This window comes from Oncorhynchus nerka, linkage group LG10 (genome assembly GCF_034236695.1).
Source record: "Oncorhynchus nerka isolate Pitt River linkage group LG10, Oner_Uvic_2.0, whole genome shotgun sequence".
In the NCBI taxonomy this organism is placed as follows: Eukaryota; Metazoa; Chordata; class Actinopteri; order Salmoniformes; family Salmonidae; genus Oncorhynchus; species Oncorhynchus nerka.
In genome coordinates, this window is record NC_088405.1 from 91,192,596 (window position 1) to 91,207,320 (window position 14,725).

At 44.0% G+C, this 14,725-nt stretch overlaps 1 pseudogene; it reads left to right on the forward strand.

Annotated features, from left to right (window-relative positions):
• The window catches only part of LOC115117996 (actin-binding LIM protein 3-like), a 183,982-nt pseudogene that overhangs the window by 109,057 nt on the left and 60,200 nt on the right, over positions 1 to 14,725 (forward strand).

The window sequence follows — 14,725 nt, forward strand, 5'->3', positions numbered from 1 at the left end:
GAGTGATTGAAGAGTTTCAGTGTGCCAGTGTGGTGGGGGCAGTAGAGGTGAGGGTGTCATGACAACAGTTCCTTCTATACTGGTCTGTTTCTTGAGAACATCATGAGTTCCTTCTATACTGGTCTGTTTCTTGAGAACATCATGAGTTCCTTCTATACTGGTCTGTTTTTGAGAACATCATGAGAACAGTTCCTTCTCTACTGGTCTGTTTCTTGAGAACATCATGAGAACAGTTCCTTCTCTACTGGTCTGTTTCTTGAGAACATCATGAGTTCCTTCTATACTGGTCTGTTTCTTGAGAACATCATGAGAACAGTTCCTTCTCTACTGGTCTGTTTCTTGAGAACATCATGAGAACAGTTCCTTCTATACTGGTCTGTTTCTTGAGAACATCATGAGTTCCTTCTATACTGGTCTGTTTCTTGAGAACATCATGAGTTCCTTCTATACTGGTCTGTTTCTTGAGAACATCATGAGAACAGTTCCTTCTATACTGGTCTGTTTCTTGAGAACATCATGAGAACAGTTCCTTCTCTACTGGTCTGTTTCTTGAGAACATCATCAGTTCCTTCTCTACTGGTCTGTTTCTTGAGAACATCATGAGTTCCTTCTCTACTGGTCTGTTTCTTGAGAACATCATGACAACAGTTCCTTCTCTACTGGTCTGTTTCTTGAGAACATCATGAGAACAGTTCCTTCTCTACTGGTCTGTTTCTTGAGAACATCATGAGAACAGTTCCTTCTATACTGGTCTGTTTCTTGAGAACATCATGAGAACAGTTCCTTCTCTACTAGTCTGTTTCTTGAGAACATCATGAGAACAGTTCCTTCTATACTGGTCTGTTTCTTGAGAACATCATGAGAACAGTTCCTTCTCTACTGGTCTGTTTCTTGAGAACATCATGAGAACAGTTCCTTCTATACTGGTCTGTTTCTTGAGAACATCATCAGTTCCTTCTCTACTGGTCTGTTTCTTGAGAACATCATGAGTTCCTTCTCTACTGGTCTGTTTCTTGAGAACATCATGACAACAGTTCCTTCTATACTGGTCTGTTTCTTGAGAACATCATGACAACAGTTCCTTCTCTACTGGTGTGTTTCTTGAGAACATCATGACAACAGTTCCTTCTCTACTGGTCTGTTTCTTGAGAACATCATGAGTTCCTTCTATACTGGTCTGTTTCTTGAGAACATCATGAGTTCCTTCTATACTGGTCTGTTTTTGAGAACATCATGAGAACAGTTCCTTCTCTACTGGTCTGTTTCTTGAGAACATCATGAGAACAGTTCCTTCTCTACTGGTCTGTTTCTTGAGAACATCATGAGTTCCTTCTATACTGGTCTGTTTCTTGAGAACATCATGAGAACAGTTCCTTCTCTACTGGTCTGTTTCTTGAGAACATCATGAGAACAGTTCCTTCTATACTGGTCTGTTTCTTGAGAACATCATGAGTTCCTTCTATACTGGTCTGTTTCTTGAGAACATCATGAGTTCCTTCTATACTGGTCTGTTTCTTGAGAACATCATGAGAACAGTTCCTTCTATACTGGTCTGTTTCTTGAGAACATCATGAGAACAGTTCCTTCTCTACTGGTCTGTTTCTTGAGAACATCATCAGTTCCTTCTCTACTGGTCTGTTTCTTGAGAACATCATGAGTTCCTTCTCTACTGGTCTGTTTCTTGAGAACATCATGACAACAGTTCCTTCTCTACTGGTCTGTTTCTTGAGAACATCATGAGAACAGTTCCTTCTCTACTGGTCTGTTTCTTGAGAACATCATGAGAACAGTTCCTTCTATACTGGTCTGTTTCTTGAGAACATCATGAGAACAGTTCCTTCTCTACTAGTCTGTTTCTTGAGAACATCATGAGAACAGTTCCTTCTATACTGGTCTGTTTCTTGAGAACATCATGAGAACAGTTCCTTCTCTACTGGTCTGTTTCTTGAGAACATCATGAGAACAGTTCCTTCTCTACTGGTCTGTTTCTTGAGAACATCATGAGAACAGTTCCTTCTCTACTGGTCTGTTTCTTGAGAACATCATGAGAACAGTTCCTTCTCTACTGGTCTGTTTCTTGAGAACATCATGAGAACAGTTCCTTCTCTACTGGTCTGTTTCTTGAGAACATCATGAGAACAGTTCCTTCTCTACTGGTCTGTTTCTTGAGAACATCATGAGAACAGTTCCTTCTCTACTGGTCTGTTTCTTGAGAACATCATGAGAACAGTTCCTTCTATACTGGTCTGTTTCTTGAGAACATCATGAGTTCCTTCTATACTGGTCTGTTTTTGAGAACATCATGAGAACAGTTCCTTCTCTACTGGTCTGTTTCTTGAGAACATCATGAGAACAGTTCCTTCTCTACTGGTCTGTTTCTTGAGAACATCATGAGAACAGTTCCTTCTATACTGGTCTGTTTCTTGAGAACAACATCATGAGAACAGTTCCTTCTCTACTGGTCTGTTTCTTGAGAACATCATGAGAACAGTTCCTTCTATACTGGTCTGTTTCTTGAGAACATCATGAGTTCCTTCTATACTGGTCTGTTTCTTGAGAACATCATGAGTTCCTTCTATACTGGTCTGTTTCTTGAGAACATCATGACTGGTCTGTTTCTTGAGAACAGTTCCTTCTATACTGGTCTGTTTCTTGAGAACATCATGAGAACAGTTCCTTCTCTACTGGTCTGTTTCTTGAGAACATCATCAGTTCCTTCTCTACTGGTCTGTTTCTTGAGAACATCATGAGTTCCTTCTCTACTGGTCTGTTTCTTGAGAACATCATGACAACAGTTCCTTCTCTACTGGTCTGTTTCTTGAGAACATCATGAGAACAGTTCCTTCTCTATTGGTCTGTTTCTTGAGAACATCATGAGAACAGTTCCTTCTATACTGGTCTGTTTCTGGTCTGTTTCTTGAGAACATCATGAGAACAGTTCCTTCTCTACTGGTCTGTTTCTTGAGAACATCATGAGAACAGTTCCTTCTCTACTGGTCTGTTTCTTGAGAACATCATGAGAACAGTTCCTTCTCTACTGGTCTGTTTCTTGAGAACATCATGACAACAGTTCCTTCTATACTGGTCTGTTTCTTGAGAACATCATCAGTTCCTTCTCTACTGGTCTGTTTCTTGAGAACATCATGAGTTCCTTCTCTACTGGTCTGTTTCTTGAGAACATCATGACAACAGTTCCTTCTATACTGGTCTGTTTCTTGAGAACATCATGACAACAGTTCCTTCTCTACTGGTCTGTTTCTTGAGAACATCATGACAACAGTTCCTTCTCTACTGGTCTGTTTCTTGAGAACATCATGAGAGTTCCTTCTATACTGGTCTGTTTCTTGAGAACATCATGAACAGTTCCTTCTATACTGGTCTGTTTCTTGAGAACATCATGAGAACAGTTCCTTCTCTACTGGTCTGTTTCTTGAGAACATCAACTTGAGAACATCATGAGTTCCTTCTATACTGGTCTGTTTCTTGAGAACATCATGAGAACAGTTCCTTCTCTACTGGTCTGTTTCTTGAGAACATCATGAGAACAGTTCCTTCTATACTGGTCTGTTTCTTGAGAACATCATGAGTTCCTTCTATACTGGTCTGTTTCTTGGAACATCATGAGAACAGTTCCTTCTCTACTGGTCTGTTTCTTGAGAACATCATGAGAACAGTTCCTTTCTGTTTCTTGAGAACATCATGAGAACAGTTCCTTCTCTACTGGTCTGTTTCTTGAGAACATCATGAGAACAGTTCCTTCTCTACTGGTCTGTTTCTTGAGAACATCATGAGAACAGTTCCTTCTCTACTGGTCTGTTTCTTGAGAACATCATCAGTTCCTTCTCTACTGGTCTGTTTCTTGAGAGAACAGTTCCTTCTCTACTGGTCTGTTTCTTGAGAACATCATGAGAACAGTTCCTTCTCTACTGGTCTGTTTCTTGAGAACATCATGAGAACAGTTCCTTCTCTACTGGTCTGTTTCTTGAGAGAACATCACTGGTCTGTTTCTTGAGAACACAGTTCCTTCTCTACTGGTCTGTTTCTTGAGAACATCATGAGAACAGTTCCTTCTATACTGGTCTGTTTCTTGAGAACATCATGAGAACAGTTCCTTCTCTACTGGTCTGTTTCTTGAGAACATCATGAGAACAGTTCCTTCTATACTGGTCTGTTTCTTGAGAACATCATGAGAACAGTTCCTTCTCTACTGGTCTGTTTCTTGAGAACATCATGAGAACAGTTCCTTCTCTACTGGTCTGTTTCTTGAGAACATCATGAGAACAGTTCCTTCTCTACTGGTCTGTTTCTTGAGAACATCATGAGAACAGTTCCTTCTCTACTGGTCTGTTTCTTGAGAACATCATGAGAACAGTTCCTTCTCTACTGGTCTGTTTCTTGAGAACATCATGAGAACAGTTCCTTCTCTACTGGTCTGTTTCTTGAGAACATCATGAGAACAGTTCCTTCTCTACTGGTCTGTTTCTTGAGAACATCATGAGAACAGTTCCTTCTCTACTGGTCTGTTTCTTGAGAACATCATGAGAACAGTTCCTTCTCTACTGGTCTGTTTCTTGAGAACATCATGAGAACAGTTCCTTCTCTACTGGTGTGTTTCTTGAGAACATCATGACAACAGTTCCTTCTATACTGGTCTGTTTCTTGAGAACATCATCAGTTCCTTCTCTACTGGTCTGTTTCTTGAGAACATCATGAGTTCCTTCTCTACTGGTCTGTTTCTTGAGAACATCATGACAACAGTTCCTTCTATACTGGTCTGTTTCTTGAGAACATCATGACAACAGTTCCTTCTCTACTGGTGTGTTTCTTGAGAACATCATGACAACAGTTCCTTCTATACTGGTCTGTTTCTTGAGAACATCATCAGTTCCTTCTCTACTGGTCTGTTTCTTGAGAACATCATGAGTTCCTTCTCTACTGGTCTGTTTCTTGAGAACATCATGACAACAGTTCCTTCTATACTGGTCTGTTTCTTGAGAACATCATGACAACAGTTCCTTCTCTACTGGTCTGTTTCTTGAGAACATCATGACAACAGTTCCTTCTCTACTGGTCTGTTTCTTGAGAACATCATGAGTTCCTTCTATACTGGTCTGTTTCTTGAGAACATCATGACAACAGTTCCTTCTCTACTGGTCTGTTTCTTGAGAACATCATGACAACAGTTCCTTCTATACTGGTCTGTTTCTTGAGAACATCATGACAACAGTTCCTTCTCTACTGGTCTGTTTCTTGAGAACATCATGAGTTCCTTCTCTACTGGTCTGTTTCTTGAGAACATCATGAGTTCCTTCTCTACTGGTCTGTTTCTTGAGAACATCATGACAACAGTTCCTTCTCTACTGGTCTGTTTCTTGAGAACATCATGAGAACAGTTCATTCTATACTGGTCTGTTTCTTGAGAACATCATGAGAACAGTTCCTTCTCTACTGGTCTGTTTCTTGAGAACATCATGAGAACAGTTCCTTCTCTACTGGTCTGTTTCTTGAGAACATCATGAGAACAGTTCCTTCTCTACTGGTCTGTTTCTTGAGAACATCATGAGAACAGTTCCTTCTCTACTGGTCTGTTTCTTGAGAACATCATGAGAACAGTTCCTTCTCTACTGGTCTGTTTCTTGAGAACATCATGAGAACAGTTCCTTCTCTACTGGTCTGTTTCTTGAGAACATCATGAGAACAGTTCCTTCTCTACTGGTCTGTTTCTTGAGAACATCATGAGAACAGTTCCTTCTCTACTGGTCTGTTTCTTGAGAACATCATCAGTTCCTTCTCTACTGGTCTGTTTCTTGAGAACATCATGAGAACAGTTCCTTCTATACTGGTCTGTTTCTTGAGAACATCATGAGAACAGTTCCTTCTCTACTGGTCTGTTTCTTGAGAACATCATGAGAACAGTTCCTTCTCTTCTGGTCTGTTTCTTGAGAACATCATGAGAACAGTTCCTTCTCTACTGGTCTGTTTCTTGACAACATCATGAGAACAGTTCCTTCTCTACTGGTCTGTTTCTTGAGAACATCATGAGAACAGTTCCTTCTCTACTGGTCTGTTTCTTGAGAACGTCGTGAGAACAGTTCCTTCTCTACTGGTCTGTTTCTTGAGAACATCATGAGAACAGTTCCTTCTCTACTGGTGTGTTTCTTGAGAACATCATCAGTTCCTTCTCTACTGGTCTGTTTCTTGAGAACATCATGACAACAGTTCCTTCTATACTGGTCTGTTTCTTGAGAACATCATGACAACAGTTCCTTCTCTACTGGTCTGTTTCTTGAGAACATCATGAGTTCCTTCTCTACTGGTCTGTTTCTTGAGAACATCATGAGTTCCTTCTCTACTGGTCTGTTTCTTGAGAACATCATGACAACAGTTCCTTCTCTACTGGTCTGTTTCTTGAGAACATCATGAGTTCCTTCTCTACTGGTCTGTTTCTTGAGAACATCATGAGTTCCTTCTATACTGGTCTGTTTCTTGAGAACATCATGAGTTCCTTCTATACTGGTCTGTTTCTTGAGAACATCATGAGTTCCTTCTCTACTGGTCTGTTTCTTGAGAACATCATGAGAACAGTTCCTTCTCTACTGGTCTGTTTCTTGAGAACATCATGAGAACAGTTCCTTCTCTACTGGTCTGTTTCTTGAGAACATCATCAGTTCCTTCTCTACTGGTCTGTTTCTTGAGAACATCATGAGAACAGTTCCTTCTCTACTGGTCTGTTTCTTGAGAACATCATGAGAACAGTTCCTTCTCTACTGGTCTGTTTCTTGAGAACATCATGAGAACAGTTCCTTCTATACTGGTCTGTTTCTTGAGAACATCATGAGAACAGTTCCTTCTATACTGGTCTGTTTCTTGAGAACATCATGAGAACAGTTCCTTCTATACTGGTCTGTTTCTTGAGAACATCATGAGAACAGTTCCTTCTATACTGGTCTGTTTCTTGAGAACATCATGAGAACAGTTCCTTCTATACTGGTCTGTTTCTTGAGAACATCATGAGAACAGTTCCTTCTATACTGGTCTGTTTCTTGAGAACATCATGAGAACAGTTCCTTCTCTACTGGTCTGTTTCTTGAGAACATCATGAGTTCCTTCTATACTGGTCTGTTTCTTGAGAACATCATGAGTTCCTTCTCTACTGGTCTGTTTCTTGAGAACATTATGAGAACAGTTCCTTCTATACTGGTCTGTTTCTTGAGAACATCATGAGAACAGTTCCTTCTATACTGGTCTGTTTCTTGAGAACATTGTGAGTTCCTTCTATTCCTTCTAGCAGGTGGCACCAGGGCTGGGTTGGGTTTAGAGCCTGACCCACAGTAACCTCTACACCGAGGGCCTTGATAGGCTGATAGCGCTACTGCTTACACGACCGTGCTTATGTCCCATTATGCACAGATGTGTATGTTAATTCATGTATTTTCCACTGTTTACAATTTATAGTTCCCTGTATTCTAATACTATTTATTATATGCTGACCTGACGGTGTATGGAGTTATGTCTCTTATGAGATGTCATTTGGGAAGATGCTTGACAGTGATCTGCAAAGTGATAGAGAATATAACCCCGTCAGTTGTCTGGGGAAGCAATACATTATATTGACTGCTGGTACTGAGTCGTCCAGGTTTAAGGGCCACAAATCTTTACCGCAGATGGTCCTGCCATCGCTGCCTGTCCTGCTAGAGATGCTGACTCATAGCTGCTGATGGTGGGAGAGGAGCAGACATTCTGTTCTGGCAGTCAGTTGTCAGCACACTTAAAACACTCCTCATCCACCACAGATCACCCCGACTTCTCCCAAACCTCAATATGCAGGGCTATGCTGTGTTGCTGACAGAAGAATGTTTAACACTACTATCTATTGTTCATAACACACTGCCTCCTCTTTAGCATGGGCTCCCGAGTGGCGCAGCGGTCTAAGGCACTGCATCTCAGTGCCAGAGGCTGCACTACAGACCCTGGTTTGATTCCAGGCTGTATCACATCCGGCCATGATTGGGAGTCCTGTAGGGTCGGCGCGCATTGGGCCAGCGTCGTTAGTGCTTGGCCGGTGTAGGCCGTCATTGTAAATAAGAATTTGTTCTTAACTGACATGCCTAGTTAAATAAAGGTTAAATATATATATATATAATTTTAAAACAGCATCTGTGTCCCATACCCCAAATGGGCCTAAGGGTCCTGGTCACAAATAGTGCACTATGTAGGGAATAGGTTGCCATTTGGCACACAGCCGATCTGTTGCTTTCAATATACAGCTTGAAGATCACCCCTGCTGGCCCAGTTAAGCTGCTGTGGCCAAGCAGATATCCCCCTGCCTGCCTGTCTGCCTGCTTGCTATGTAGCAGGACACAGTATCTGTCCACAGGCCCATCATGTCTGTGAGCCTTCCTTCCTGTCACTGGATATTACCACGGAAACCCACTGTGTGTGTGTGTGTGTGTGTGTGCGCGCGCGTCTGCATGGAGAGTTGCACTCTAATCGGTATTAATGTGAGTAGAATAGAAGCCAGGCCTCTGATGTCATCTCACTCTCTCATGTGCTACATTGATACTTTATGCAAAATTACAAAACAGAAAATATGTAGTTGTGTAAAATAATGTTAGCTACCATTACACACAGTATACATACAGTGTTATTGTGTCTACTGTGAGGCTTCGGGTTGAGCAGAATACATGTCTGAGGTCTTCCTGTGGCTTGTTTTTCAGAAAGCCTTTCCCTATCGGAGACAGGGTGACCTTCTGTGGGAAGAAGTGTGTCTGTCAGCAGTGCTCCCATTCGCTAGTCAGCAGCGCGCCGGTCAAGATCCACGGACCCAGCCGTAAGTCTCTAGATCAGAGGGTCACGTGCTCCTTCTCTGTTAACCATCAAACGTCACGTTCCGGTAATTACTGGAACGTTCCACGTGCATTACTGGAACGTTCCGCGTGCATTACTGGAACGTTCCGCGTGCATTACTGGAACGTTCCGCGTGCATTACTGGAACGTTCCGCGTGCATTACTGGAACGTCTCGACATCTCCACATCAAAAAGCTCCGTAGCAGATATTTAACGCTGATGTTGGGACCATGAAAACACACTGACTGACGGCTATAGCTATGTTCTACAAGTCTATTATTCTCCTGGCTTTACAAAGCTCTATTTCAGATATTTTATCTCACTGGCTTGCTAGCTTCCTAGGTAACCAATCGTCTGATGACATCTGAGATGTTGTAGATGATATAACCGTCTAATTATGTGTTCTGTTAATTTGCATGAGCTGCATTTGAAGTTGGATGTGATCATATCCACGGTAAACAAACAAAACATTCTAATTCCGTACTGGGCGTGACAACATGACACGGCCGGGAAATGGATCTATACCACAGGACCTCAACTAGAGTCACATCACAATCCTCACTCAGCACAGAGGCTGCAGCACTCCACAGTTCTCAGATCAGTAGGACTCTCCATCCCTCTCTCTGGAGGGGGGAGGGGAGTAGGACTCTCCATCACTCTCTCTGGAGGGGGGAGGGGAGTAGGACTCTCCATCACTCTCTCTGGAGGGGGGAGGGGAGTAGGACTCTCCATCACTCTCTCTGGAGGGGGGGAGTAGGACTCTCCATCACTCTCTCTGGAGGGGGGAGGGGAGTAGGACTCTCCATCACTCTCTCTGGAGGGGGGGGGGAGTAGGACTCTCCATCACTCTCTCTGGAGGGGGGAGTAGGACTCTCCATCACTCTCTCTGGAGGGGGAGTAGGACTCTCCATCCTCTCTCTGAGGGGGGGAGGACTCTCCATCACTCTCCCTGGGGGGGGGGAGTAGGACTCTCCATCACTCTCTCTGGAGGGGGAGTAGGACTCTCCATCACTCTCTCTGGAGGGGGGAGTAGGACACTCCATCACTCTCTCTGGAGGGGGAGTAGGACTCTCTATCCCTCTCTCTGGAGGGGGGAGAGGACTCTCCATCACTCTCTCTGGGGGGGGGTAGGACTCTCCATCACTCTCTCTGGAGGGGGAGTAGGACTCTCCATCACTCTCTCTGGAGGGGGGAGTAGGACTCTCCATTACTCTCTCTGGAGGGGGAGTAGGACTCTCCATCCTCTCTCTGGAGGGGGGAGGACTCTCCATCACTCTCTCTTGGGGGGGGAGTAGGACTCTCCATCACTCTCTCTGGAGGGGGGAGTAGGACTCTCCATCACTCTCTCTGGAGGGGGGGTAGGACTCTCCATCACTCTCTCTGGAGGGGGAGAGGACTCTCCATCACTCTCTCTGGAGGGGGAGTAGGACTCTCCATCACTCTCTCTGGAGGGGGGGAGTAGGACTCTCCATCACTCTCTCTGGAGGGGGGGTAGGACTCTCCATCACTCTCTCTGGAGGGGGGGAGGACTCTCCATCACTCTCTCTGGAGGGGGAGTAGGACTCTCCATCACTCTCTCTGGAGGGGGTAGGACTCTCCATCACTCTCCCTGGGGGGGGAGTAGGACTCTCCATCACTCTCTCTGGAGGGGGAGTAGGACTCTCCATCACTCTCCCTGGGGGGGGAGTAGGACTCTCCATCACTCTCCCTGGGGGGGGAGTAGGACTCTCCATCACTCTCTCTGGGGAGGAGGAGTAGGATTTTGCCCCCTCTTGTCCTCTTCTATTTTCATTCACTGTTCTCTCTGTTCTCTCTGTTGTCTCTGTTGTCTCTGTTCTCTCTCTCTCTCTGTCTCTTTCTTGCTCTACCTTCATTCCCAGACTGTGCAGGCTGTAAGGAGGAGATCAAACATGGCCAGTCTCTCCTGGCCCTGGAGAAGCAGTGGCATGTCAGCTGCTTCAAGTGTCAGACCTGTGGCACTGTGCTGACCGGGGAGTACATCAGCAAGTAGGTGACCTCCGTGGTGACATCACAATACCAGTATAGTAGTAGTAGTAGTAGCATAGTACTAGTAGTATAGTAGTAGTAGTAGGACTTATATAATAGTAGTAGTTGTATAATAGTAATGGTATCGTACTAGTAGTATAGTAGTAGTAGTAGTAGTATAGTGGTAGTAGTGGTAGTATAGTGCCATTCATGTATCCATGCTCCTCCACAGACATGCCATTCATGTATCCATGCTCCTCCACAGACATGCCATTCATGTATCCATGCTCCTCCACAGACATGCCATTCATGTATCCATGCTCCTCCACAGACGTGCCATTCATGTATCCATGCTCCTCCACAGACATGCCATTCATGTATCCATGCTCCTCCACAGACGTGCCATTCATGTATCCATGCTCCTCCACAGACGTGCCATTCATGTATCCATGCTCCTCCACAGACGTGCCATTCATGTATCCATGCTCCTCCACAGACGTGCCATTCATGTATCCATGCTCCTCCACAGACATGCCATTCATGTATCCATGCTCCTCCACAGACGTGCCATTCATGTATCCATGCTCCTCCACAGACATGCCATCCATGTATCCATGCTACTCCACAGACATGCCATTCATGTACAGTGGGGCAAAAAAGTATTCAGTCAGCCACCAATTGTGCAAGTTCTCCCACTTAAAAAGATGAGAGAGGCCTGTAATTTTCATCATAGGTACACTTCAACTATGACAGACAAAATTAGAACAAAAAAATCCAGAAAATCAAATTGTAGGATTTTTAATGAATTTATTTTCAAATTATAGTGGAAAATAAGTATTTGGTCACCTACAAACCAGCAGGATTTCTGGCTCTCACAGACCTGTAACTTCTTCTTTAAGAGGCTCCTCTGTCCTCCACTCGTTACCTGTATTAATGGCACCTGTTTGAACTTGTTATCAGTATAAAAGACACCTGTCCACAACCTCAAACTGTCACACTCCAAACTCCACTGTGGCCAAGACCAAAGAGCTGTCAAAGGACAACAGAAACAAAATTGTAGACCTGCACCAGGCTGGGAAGACTGAATCTGCAATAGGTAAGCAGCTTGGTTTGAAGAAATCAACTGTGGGAGCAATTATTAGGAAATGGAAGACATACAAGACCACTGATAATCTCCCTCGATCTGGGGCTCCACGCAAAATCTCACCCCGTGGGGTCAAAATGATCACAAGAACGGTGAGCAAAAATCCCAGAACCACACGGGGGGACCTAGTGAATGACCTGCAGAGAGCTGGGACCAAAGTAACAAAGCCTACCATCAGTAACACACTACGCCGCTAGGGACTCAAATCCTGCAGTGCCAGACGTGTCCCCCTGCTTAAGCCAGTACATGTCCAGGCCCGTCTGAAGTTTGCTAGAGTATTTGGATGATCCATAAGAAGATTGGGAGAATGTCATATGGTCAGATGAAATCAAAATATAACCTTTTGGTAAAAACTCAACTCGTCGTGTTTGGAGGACAAAGAATGCTGAGTTGCATCCAAAGAACACCATACCTACTGTGAAGCATGTAAACATCATGCTTTGGGGCTGTTTTTCTGCAAAGGGACCAGGACGACTGATCCGTGTAAAGGAAAGAATGAATGGGGCCATGTATCGTGAGAGTTTGAGTGAAAACCTCCTTTCATCAGCAAGGGCATTGAAGGTGAAACGTGGCTGGGTCTTTCAGCGTGACAATGATCCCAAACCCACCGCCTGGGCAACGAAGGAGTGGCTTCGTAAGAAGCATTTCAAGGTCCTGGAGTGGCCTAGCCAGTCTCCAGATCTCAACCCCATAGAAAATCTTTGGAGATGGTTGAAAGTCCGTGTTGCCCAGCAACAGCCCCAAAACATCACTGCTCTAGAGGAGATCTGCATGGAGGAATGGGCCAAAATACCAGCAACAGTGTGTGAAAACCTTGTGAAGACTTACAGAAAACGTTTGACCTCTGTCATTGACAACAAAGGGTATATAACAAAGTATTGAGATAAACTTTTGTTATTGACCAAATACTTATTTTCCCCCATAATTTGAAAATAAATTACATCCTACAATGTGATTTTCTGGATTTTGTTCCCTCATTTTATCTTTCATAGTTGAAGTGTACCTATGATGAAAATTACAGGCCTCTCTCATCTTTTTGGGAGAACTTGCACAATTGGTGGCTGACTAAATACTTTTCTGCCCCACTGTATCTATGCTACTCCACAGACATGCCATTCATGTATCCATGCTAGTATCTGTTATTTTTTTGTCTTTTGACTCTGATTGACAAGAAACTAGCTACTGACTGTTTGCGTGTGTGTGTGTGTGTGCGTGCGTGCGTGCGTGCGTGCGTGCGTGTGTGTGTGTGTGTGTGTTCTCAGGGATGGTATTCCATACTGTGAGACTGACTACCACACCCAGTTTGGCATCCAGTGTGTGACGTGTAACAGATACATCAGTGGCAGAGTGCTGGAGGTGAGTCTGTCTGTCTGTCTGTCTGTCTCTCTCTTTCTCCCTCTGTCTGCTTGTCTGTCTCTCTCTGCCTGTTTGTCTGTCTGTCTCTCTCTTTCTCGCTGTCTGCTTGTCTGTCTGTCTCTGCCTGTCTGCCTGTCTGTCTCTGTCTGTTTCTGTCTGCCTGTCTGTCTCTGTCTGTCTTCCTGCCGGCCTGCCAAAGGACATCCAGCCAACTTGATACAACTATGGGAGGCATTGTAGTCAACATGGACCAGCATCCCTATGAAATATGAATCGTCTGCGATGCTAGTTCTACATTACAGGCCATAATCTCAATACATGTGATTCGTGCTGCTGAGTTGAAATATGTCCAGGCTCTTTGAATGTGCTGAGTTCAGACAAAAGAGAAAACGTATTCAGACTGCATACTGTCAGGGTCTATAAATAGGCAGGTTTTAATGTGCTGTCATTGTGGCTACACATGAAGGGCCTCTGACAGCACCTGCACCTGAAGGTGGGACAACATAACACACACAGACAGAGAGAGACCGGCAGAGACAGAAAGACAAGCAGACAGAGAGAGACCGGCAGAGACAGAAAGACAAGCAGACAGAGAGAGACCGGCAGAGACAGAAAGACAAGCAGACAGAGAGAGACCGGCAGAGACAGAAAGACAAGCAGACAGAGAGAGGGAGACATGTGATTTAGTGGAAGACATTCAGAAGCTTCACATTCATCACACATACTGTTAACAAAGATGGATTGAACCCAAATGATCCAAGATGACTCAACTGGCTGTCCTGCTATCTAGCTATTTGTGGTGTGAGAACTAACTTTCTCACCTGTAGCTGTTTCACCTATAGCAGTTGTAGCTGTTTCACCTATAGCTTGTTTCATCTGTATCTGTTTCACCTGTAGCTGTTTCACCTATAGCAGTTGTAGCTGTTTCACCTGTAGCTGTTTCACCTATAGCTGTTGTAGCTGTTTCATCTGTAGCTGTTTCACCTGTAGCTGTTTCACATGTAGCTGTTTCACCTATAGCTGTTTCATCTGTAGCTGTTTCACCTGTAGCTGTTGTAGCTGTTTCATCTGTAGCTGTTTCACCTGTTGCTGTTGTAGCTGTTTCACCTATAGCTGTTTCATCTGTAGCTGTTGTAGCTGTTCCAACTGTAGCTGTTTCACCTGTAGCTGTTGTAGCTGTCTCACCTGTAGCTGTTTCACCTGTAGCTGTTGTAGCTGTTTCACCTGTAGCTGTTTCACCTATAGCTGTAGTAGCTGTTTCACCTATAGCTGTTGTAGCTGTTTCACCTATAGCTGTTGTAGCTGTTTCACCTATAGCTGTTGTAGCTGTTTCACCTGTAGCTGTTGTAGCTGTTTCATCTGTAGCTGTTTCACTTATAGCTGTTGTAGCTG